The sequence below is a fragment of the Eumetopias jubatus genome, unplaced genomic scaffold (genome assembly GCF_037043125.1).
Source record: "Eumetopias jubatus isolate StellerSeaLion01/CBP00866 unplaced genomic scaffold, mEumJub1_p1.0 scaffold_17, whole genome shotgun sequence".
In the NCBI taxonomy this organism is placed as follows: domain Eukaryota; kingdom Metazoa; phylum Chordata; class Mammalia; order Carnivora; family Otariidae; genus Eumetopias; species Eumetopias jubatus.
In genome coordinates this window covers 36,191,299-36,200,211 of record NW_028274823.1, presented here as the reverse complement: position 1 = coordinate 36,200,211, position 8,913 = coordinate 36,191,299, and the positions used below count along the sequence as shown (strand labels likewise).

Sequence of the window (8,913 nt, the reverse complement as noted above, 5' to 3'; positions counted from 1 at the left end):
GCATAGTGTTCTATCATAAAGAATAAAATGTCTCAGCTTAGGCTGCATTAGCCCAAGTAATGTGTTTACTTCAGGGGACAACGTGCATGAACAACATGTTGTTGTGTGCCACACAAACAAGATGAAGTATTAAGACTCTCCCCCTGAGTTTAGCCTGACACTAAAAGGCTATAGGAAATTATATTAGGCTAAAAGATATTCTAAGTCTATAATAATTAATTAAAATATGGGCTATCAGTGCAAGAAGAGACTGAAAACTATTAAAACAATAGAAATTTCAAATCAATGGGGGAAGAATGAATTATATAATGGTTCTAATACAAGTGATTAGGGGAAAATTTAAATTAAATGCTTACTTCAGGGGCTCCTGGGTGGCTCAGTCGGTTAAGCATCTGCCTTCGGCTCAGGTCATGATCTCAGGTTCCTGGCTGGGATCGAGCCCGCCATCCGGCTCGCTGCTCAGCAGAGAGCCTGCTTCTCCCTCTCCCTGCCGCTCCCCCTGCCTGTGCTCGCTCTGTCAAATGAATAAATAAAATCTTTAAAAATAAATGCTTACTGGTGGAGCTGGTTCCTGAGGGAGTTGGGTCCTGCAGAGTGAAGATTTAAATTCCAAGGTCATGGCAAAACATCTGAAGTTCATTGCCAGGACTGTGATGGTACAGGAAGGGAACACAGAAGGTGCATACAGGACCCTAAACAGAATCCTCACCATGGATGGGCTCATCGAGGACATTAAGCGACAGCGGTACTATGAAAAGCCTTGTTGCCAAGGACGACGGGAAAGCTACGAAACCTGTCGGCAGATCTACAACATGGAAATGGCTCGCAAGATCAACTTCTTGATGCGCAAGAATCGGCCGGATCCATGGCAGGGCTGCTGAGGCCTGTGGATAGTAGGCCCAGTATGAAAATCCCTATCCAGCTGTCTCCTTTCTTTCTACAATCCCATTTTCTCTTACCTTTCTTATAATAAATTCAATCACATATGTGCAAGAAGGCCTGCATATGTAGAAGCAATCCCATAGTCAGCAGTGGACCCTCTCTTTTATTATGCGAAGGAGAAACTAAGTCAAAAAGTAGTCTAGGAGTAGAATGGTGGTTGCCAAGGGCTGGTTGGGAATGGGGATTTAGTGTTTAATGGGTACGGAATTTCAGTTAGGGAAGCTGAAAAAGTTCTAGAGACAAATGGTGGTGATACTTGCACAACAATGTGAATGTACTTAGTGCCACTGAACTGTACACTTGCATGGTGAAAGTGGCAAATTCCATGTATATTTAGCTATAATAAAAATTTTTTTAAGTAGTCTAGGAGAGGTGAGGAACTTTTCTAAAATGTAGTGGAATATATCTACCATTTCCCACTCAATTCTTATGAAACCCAAAGCAAGGCATTATTGGAAGAGCATCTGTTACTCTTTACTGAATTGTCCCCTCCTACCAACTGTTAGATAAAAGGAGAGGAGAGGAGGCATCTACGTATTTGGAATAAATTTTGCTACTGAAACACCCTTCAAAAAAGTAAATAAATAAATAAATGCTTACTTCACATCATATTCTAAAATAAGTTCCAAGTGGGGCTCCTAGCTGGCTCAGTCTAAAGAGCATGTGACTCAATCTCCAGGTTGTGAATTCTAACCCCACACTGGTGTAGAGATTACTTAAAAAAAATAAAATCTTATAGGGCGCCTGGATGGCTCATTGGTTAAGCATTTGACTCTTGATTTTGGCTCAGGTCATGATCTCAGGGTCGTGAGATCGAGTCCTATGTTGGGCCCTCTCTCTATATATAAAATAAATAAACAAGGGGCCCCTGAGTGGTACAGTTGGTTAAGCACCCAACTCTTGATTTCGGCTCAGATCATGATCTTGTGGTCGTGGGATTGAGCCCCATGGCAGCTCTGCACTCAGCTCGGAGTCTGCTTGAGATCCTCTCTCCTTCCCACTCATTCTCTCTCATTCTCTCTCTCTCTCTCAAATAAATAAATCTTTTTAAAAAATTAAATCAAATCTTTAAAAATAATATAAATATTCTCTACCTTCCCTCTACCCCTCGTCCCCCCGCAAAGAAAATGAAATAAAATCTTGGGGTGCCTGGCTGGCTCAATAGGTGGAGTGTGCAACTTGATCTCGGGGTTGTGAGTTTGAGCCCCACGCTGGGTGTAGAGATTACTTAAAAAGTAAAATCCAAATAAATAAAAATAAAATAAAATCTTTTTAAAAAATAAAATAAATCCCAAGGAGATTAAAAGTCAAGTATTCTTTGTAAAGATCTAATTTATTTATTTGACAAAGAGCACAAGCAAGGGGAGTGGCAAGGAGAGGGAGAAGCAGGCTCTCGGCTGAGCAGCGAGCCCGACAAGGGGCTCAATGCCAGGACCCTGGGATCATGACCTGAGCCGAAGGCAGACGCTTAACGATTTGAGGAGTCCCTCAAATGGCAATTTTTTTTAAAGAATAACACTCTGTAGTGAAGGTGCTAAAAATGGGTACGCTCATACGGCAGGTGGGAGTGTAAATTGGTGGAACCCCTCTGGAGATCAATCTGTTATATATAACACCACACAGTAGATGATACTTGTTACTATTTCTTTTAATATCTAAAAAGGGGGGCTGGGAAATGCTATTTGAGGATTTCCAGATTGTACAGCAGTTAAAACATCTAACGCCCTTCTATTTCGTAATACTGCTTTACGCATTTGTGGGTTAGCGAGTGGTGGGAGAATATGAAAAGGTCTGATTGTGGCCTGGGAGATTCCAGGTGGTATTGACCACAGGCCAGAGAGTAATATTGCACTTTGTCACAGAACAGTCATGAGATATTTGAGTCCTAGATCCCAAGACATAGTTATATAAGGAATGCCAGTGGGGAAGACCAATACAGGCAGAATCCCACATATCCAGCCGGCTGTTTGGTTTTGAAGTACAGCATAACACTGTGCCCATTGTAAGAAGGAACTATCAGTATAAATTAGGGAAAAAGAGAATGAGAAAGAGAGGTACAATCTTCATTGTCATTTGAAGAGAAGTCTGAGGTGTTCCACAGTTCAGAGGAATAAGAAGGCATGTTCACTGGCACGTGGATCCCTGCGAGGAAGATACAGGTTTAATGCTTGATATGTGAATCCATGAGGAATGTCCTTCTAATTTTATGGCTGTGGGAGTGCAGAAAATGACCCAGTAGGGGCTCTTCCATTTTGGAGTTAAATCCCCTGCTGTATTAGACTTCCAATCCTTTAAGTAAACCATGTCTCCTGGGTTTATGTGAGGTAGGTTGTTAATAACAGTTAAACCAGGTGTGGGGAGGATATGGTCTGTGTGTTCGTGTAGAGATTAATGAATTAGCCCAGCCTCAAATGAATAATTTTTTTTTAAAGATTTTATTTATTTATTGAGAGAGAGAGAGAGAATGGTAGAGAGCATGAGAGAGAGGAAGGTCAGAGGGAGAAGCAGACCCCCTGCTGAGCAGGGAGCCCGATGCGGGACTCGATCCCGGGACTCCAGGATCATGACCTGAGCCGAAGGCAGTCGCTTAACCAACTGAGCCACCAGGCGCCCCTCAAATGAATAATTTAACAGAGCATTATAGTCTTCATCTATTGGTAGGTCTACAGTGACGAAAGTCTTCCCATATAATAATTCAAAGGAGCTTAGCCCTATTGGTTGTTTTTGGGCAACTCTCATTCTGAGAAGGCCTACTGGTAAAAGAGTAATCCAATTTTCTTGAGTCTCAACGCTGAGTATAAAGACTTTTCCTCCATCATTTATAAACCAGTCTTGGGCACTTTTTTTTTTTAATCCCTGTTCCTGGGGTGCTTGGATTTCTTGATGTAAATAGACCAGGGATATATCTTTTATTGGTATTAGGACTGGTCTGAGACTCAGTATTTGCAGACATTATGAGGCTTGCTTGGCTGCATGGTCTGCCAAGTTACTTCTTTTAGATTCCATAGACATGTCCTTTTGATGTCCCCTGAGGTGAGTTACAGCCACATCTTTAGGGTAGTGTGCAGCCTCTAAAAGGGCTATTATTTTAGGTCCATATTTGATGGGACAGTCATGATTTGTTAATAACCTTCTCTCTTTCCAAATTGCCCCATGCGGGTGAGTGCTATTAGCTCCACTTTCTGGACACATGTATGTGCTGGGAGGCCTTTGGCCTCAAGGGTCTGGGTTAGACTGACTAAAGCATTACCCAACTTTTCTTATCCCCTTTTCCATGAAACCACTGCCATCAGGAAACCAATTGTCATCTGCATTATCAATAGGAGAGTCTTCTAAGTCTGATCTGCTAGCATAAACAAGACCAATAACTTCTAGACAGTTATGTTCTCTAGAAGTACCATAGTCAGGTCCAAGCATAAGGGCAGCTGGGTTTGAAGCCTGACAGGTCTTAACAATCACGTCAGGTGCGTCTAAGAGCACAGCCTGGGATTTAGTCAGTCAGCCCCACCCCCCACCCCCTTTCATTCATTGGTGGCCTTTAGTGTCTAAAACACTTTCAACCTGACGTGAAGTCATCAGTCAGGGACTGTCCCATAGAAAGTTCCAGAGGCTTCCTCTGGCAGGAGGGCTGGTGCAGCCACTGCTCGAAGACAAGCCGGCCACCCTTGTGCTAAATTGCCAAGCGGCTTTGAGAAATAGCTGGTCTTGTTTCATTTCCTAATTTCTGGGTAAGAACTCCCAAAGCTTGACCCTATTTCTCGGCTACATATAAAGTGCAAGGTTTTTCTAAATTTGGTAGAGCCAAGGCTGGGGCTGATAAAAGCTTAGCTCTTAATGTTTGAAGGCCATCTGCTGGGCTTTAGTCCAGAGTAAAGGCTCTTCATCGGGGCCTTTCACTGAATCATAGCATGGCTGGGCTAAGGGCCCAAATCCAGGAATCCACAGGCGGCAGAAGCCTGCCTAGGAAAGTATGGAGTTGCTTCTTTGTAGTTGGGGGCTCAAGACATAATATAGCTTTTTTTTCTGTCAGTAGGTAGAGTACAGTGACCTGGTGTTATTAGCTCATATTCTAAATATTGTACTTTCTGTTTGGATATTTGTGCCTTTTTAGGGGAGATGTGATACCCTCTGTCTGCCAAGAAATCAAGGTTATAGAATTACTGTCAGACATTTCCTTCGTGGGACTACAGATTAAAATATCATTCACATATTGAATTATAGTCCCTTAAGGCAAGGATATATCAGGTCTTTACTAAGTGCAGTCGCAAATAGGGGAGGACGGACTCTAAATCCCTGGGGCAAGACTGTCCAGGTGGACTTGAAGGTGAGGTCCATTCAAAGGCAAATAGTGGCTAAATCTCTTCACTTAGAGGGATGCAAAAGAAGGGGTCTTTTAAACCAAGTGCTGTAAACCAGTTAGCTTCACCTGGGTGAGAAGAGTATATGGATTTGGCGCGATGGGATGAATAGGCACCACTGCCTCATTTATAGCTCTTAAATCTTACACCATACGACATTCTCCACTTGGCTTTTTCCCGTTGGAGTGTTATAAGGAGATTGACAAGGCCTTAAAATACCATGTTTAAGAATCTTATCAATATGTGGTTGTATCCCAGGTATTGCCGCAGGTTTTAAAGGGTATTGTCTTTTATGAGGTATAGTAGTTGGGTCCTTTAAGGTCACTTTAAGTGGGTGGACTTTAAAAGCCCATCCTGGGACATCACAATCCCAGACCTGTGGATTTACTTCCTCCCAGATATTAGAAGGTCTTGTTTCCCCAAGTGTTAAAGAGAACAAGCGGTCCTTTTCTTTAGTAAGAGCAAATCTCCCTAGTTTATACATCTAGTCTCATCCAAGTAATGGAGTGGGACAAGATGGAAGGACCAGAAAAACATGACGAACCAATCGACTTTTTGTATTTACAAGTTAAAGGCATTGTCTGATGGCACATTTTAGTTTCCCCTTCTATGTCAAGTTTTACCGTTAGAAAGACAAGTAGGACCAGCAGTGCTGAACAAAGGGCGGAGGAAGTAGCACCTGTGTCAGTGAGAAAATTCACGAACTCACCTCCCCCCGCCAGGGGGACCTGGGGCGCAGTGATTTTGCTGTCAAAGGGAGCCAGACCAGCCTCAGGGGCCCTTCATGCCAGGTCCTCTGGTTCCCGCTCTCAGGTGGGGAAGTGGGTGCCTGACTTTCTCTCTGGAGACAAGGACAGTCTTTCTTCCAATGTCCTTCTTGTTTCCATGCAGGACATGGCCCCGGGAGAGAGCCTTTGTCGGGACATTTTCCGCTCCATCTGAAACATGGGTCTTACCTGACTTCCCGTCTGCAGTCGGCCATTGCCCCTGCTCAGTCTGGTTTGGGAGGGGGTCCCCAGTAGGGGTAGCCAATACACCAGCCTGTGTCTTACCCTCTAACTATGCCTTGCGGTCCTTTCCCTGTCTGAATACAATGTCTCTATTATTAAAAACTCCGGTAGCCACCTCCAGGAAGGACCGGACAGGAATTTGAGGGCCTAAAGCCATTTTATTTTTTTATTTTTTTATTTTTTTTTAAAGATTTTATTTATTTATTTGCTAGAGAGCGAGAGCGAGAAATACAAGTAGGAGGAGTGGGAGAGGGAGAAGCAGGCTTCCCGCGGAGCGGGGAGCCCGACGCGGGTCTCGATCCCAGGACCCCGGGATCATGACCCGAGCCGAAGGCAGACGCCTAACGACTGAGCCACCCAGGCGCCCCCTAAAGCCATTTTAATTACCTTTCGGCCGATGTCAGGTGCCAACGGATTCACAGAATGCATGTTTAAAATAGTTATTCCCTGGGAGCTGGCTCGGTAGGAGGAGCGTGCGGCTCTTGCTCTCGGGGCCGCGAGTTTGAGCCCCACAATGGCTGTAGAGATTACTTAAAATAAATAAAAAAAATTTTTAAATGAATCAAATAAAAGAGTTATTCCCTCAGGCATAGTAGGGTCCAGGTTTGTATATTTACGGATAGCCTCTCTGAAGTGACCCTGAAATAGAGCAGGATTTTCATCAGCTCCTTGACTGACTTCCCAAATCTTGTCAAAGTTTACAGGTTTCATAAATCATTTTTTCATTCCTTCTATCAGACAGGTGATGGATCGTAACGGTTTCCTCCCTGACTATCCTCTCGATGGTTCCCCTGTGATTCAATAATTGGGACAGCAGTGCCCCCTACTGGATAACATTCCCTATCAATCGTCACCAGTTCATCAGAGAACCCTTGAGGTCCCCCCACCCCCCGCCCAGATCCGGCTTTTCCTCAGGGGTGCGGCAAATATATATATACACACATCTTGCCGGGTCAAGTCAAACATATTGGGCACTTGTTGAAAAACCTCAAAAAACTGAGAAGAGTTTTCAGAATGTCATCCTAACTTTTTATTTGAGCCAAGTCTGCCGTGGAGAACAGGACATGGACTCTGATAGTGCCCATTTCTCCATTAGCAACCTCCCTTCAAGGACCAAATCCTGATTTAGGGGGTATTCCGGGAAGATAAAGAGTCCCATTCCTAGAGTGCCCTGCCAGGCTATGTGCAGAAGAATCTGGGGGCTTATAAAGAGGAGGAAAAGTGACAGAATCAATGTCCCCTTTATTTGGAGAGGAGGCCTGTGATTCCTCCAGTAAGCTGAGTTCATTAGGAGGAGGAGCAGTGACAGGGTCAGCGTCCCCTTCACGAGGGATGGCCTGTGATTCCTCTGGCAATCTGGGTTTATCAGGGGGAGGAAGAGGCCTGTTTAGACAATCATCCAATATATCAGGAGGGGGCTTGTTAGCCTGGTTAGCAGCCAAACACATTCTGCAAGAGGCCTTAAGGTCGGGGTCCTGATTTAGGGCCACAAAGGCCTAGACATAGGATCTCACGCATGCAATTTTCCCTTGCCCTGTTTCTACAGAAGAGATCTAACTAATAGGTGGTATTGAAGTTTAGTGTCCCATTAATGGGCCTTTTTTTCTTGTCTCCTAAGGAGTACTGAGGCCATGCAGCAGTACAGAAGATCAGTTTTTTTCTTTCTTAAATCTTGCAATCTGAATTGTTTCCATTGGGTTAAAAGGCATCCCAAGGGAGAGTCCTTGGGAACTGAAGAAGACCCCATGCTCCTAGAAAAGTAGAGAAGGTCCATTACTAAGAAAATCCCACCCCACCCCCAACTCCCAGGTGGCATCCCACGCAGGATACGCCAGAGGTTCCTGGTATCAAAGCAACCTGAGGCATCCCTTAAACAAAGCCGCTTTAACAACTGCCCTACCCAGGAGGAGGGATGCCAGCATCCCCCCCACTTCCCCATTGCATCCTAGGCTACAAATGCGTGCCAGTGAATGGACCAAAGAAGAACCCACTGTTCTGGGGTGCCTGGGTGGCTCAGTCGTTAAGCGTCTGCCTTCGGCTCAGGTCAGGATCCCAGGGTCCTGGGATCGAGCCCCGCATCGGGCTCTCCGCTCCGCGGGAAGCCTGCTTCTTCCTCTCCCACTTTCCCAGCTTGTGTTCCCTCTCTCGCTGTGTCTCTCTCTGTCAAATAAATAAATAAAATCTTAAAAAAAAAGAAGAAGAAGAAGAACCCACTGTTCTAACCCATGGAGAACACTAGGAAAACTTTACAAGGCGAAATTACCCAATATTGTAATTTAAGTAGTCAGTAGGGGTCATTGATGAAAAACAGTAAAGATAGAAATCCATCATGATCTCAGTAACAGTCCAACGCACGTCGTCTTTTCAGCCAGCTTTCCTAGAAAACGGTCCCCAGTTGGTTTTAATTCAGCCGGGTACTGGTTTCAGCCAGCTCTGAGTGGAGGACTCTTGGCCCAAAGTGATGAGCCCAGAGATGCGGAGGCGATCACAATTAGACCAATGAGGAGACCTTACCCGGGAGTCAAGATCAGCAGCCGTCCTAGTGACATAAGTGGCTGTCCCGTTCCCCAAAAAGACAATTTGTATAAGAATAGGGATAAGGA

The 8,913-nt window shown here is 44.6% G+C and overlaps 1 pseudogene; it reads left to right on the top strand.

Annotated features, from left to right (window-relative positions):
- The first annotated feature begins 564 nt into the window (after nt 1–564).
- Nucleotides 565–996, top strand: LOC114205450 (small ribosomal subunit protein bS21m pseudogene; annotated as a pseudogene).
- Nucleotides 997–8,913: the final 7,917 nt, after the last annotated feature.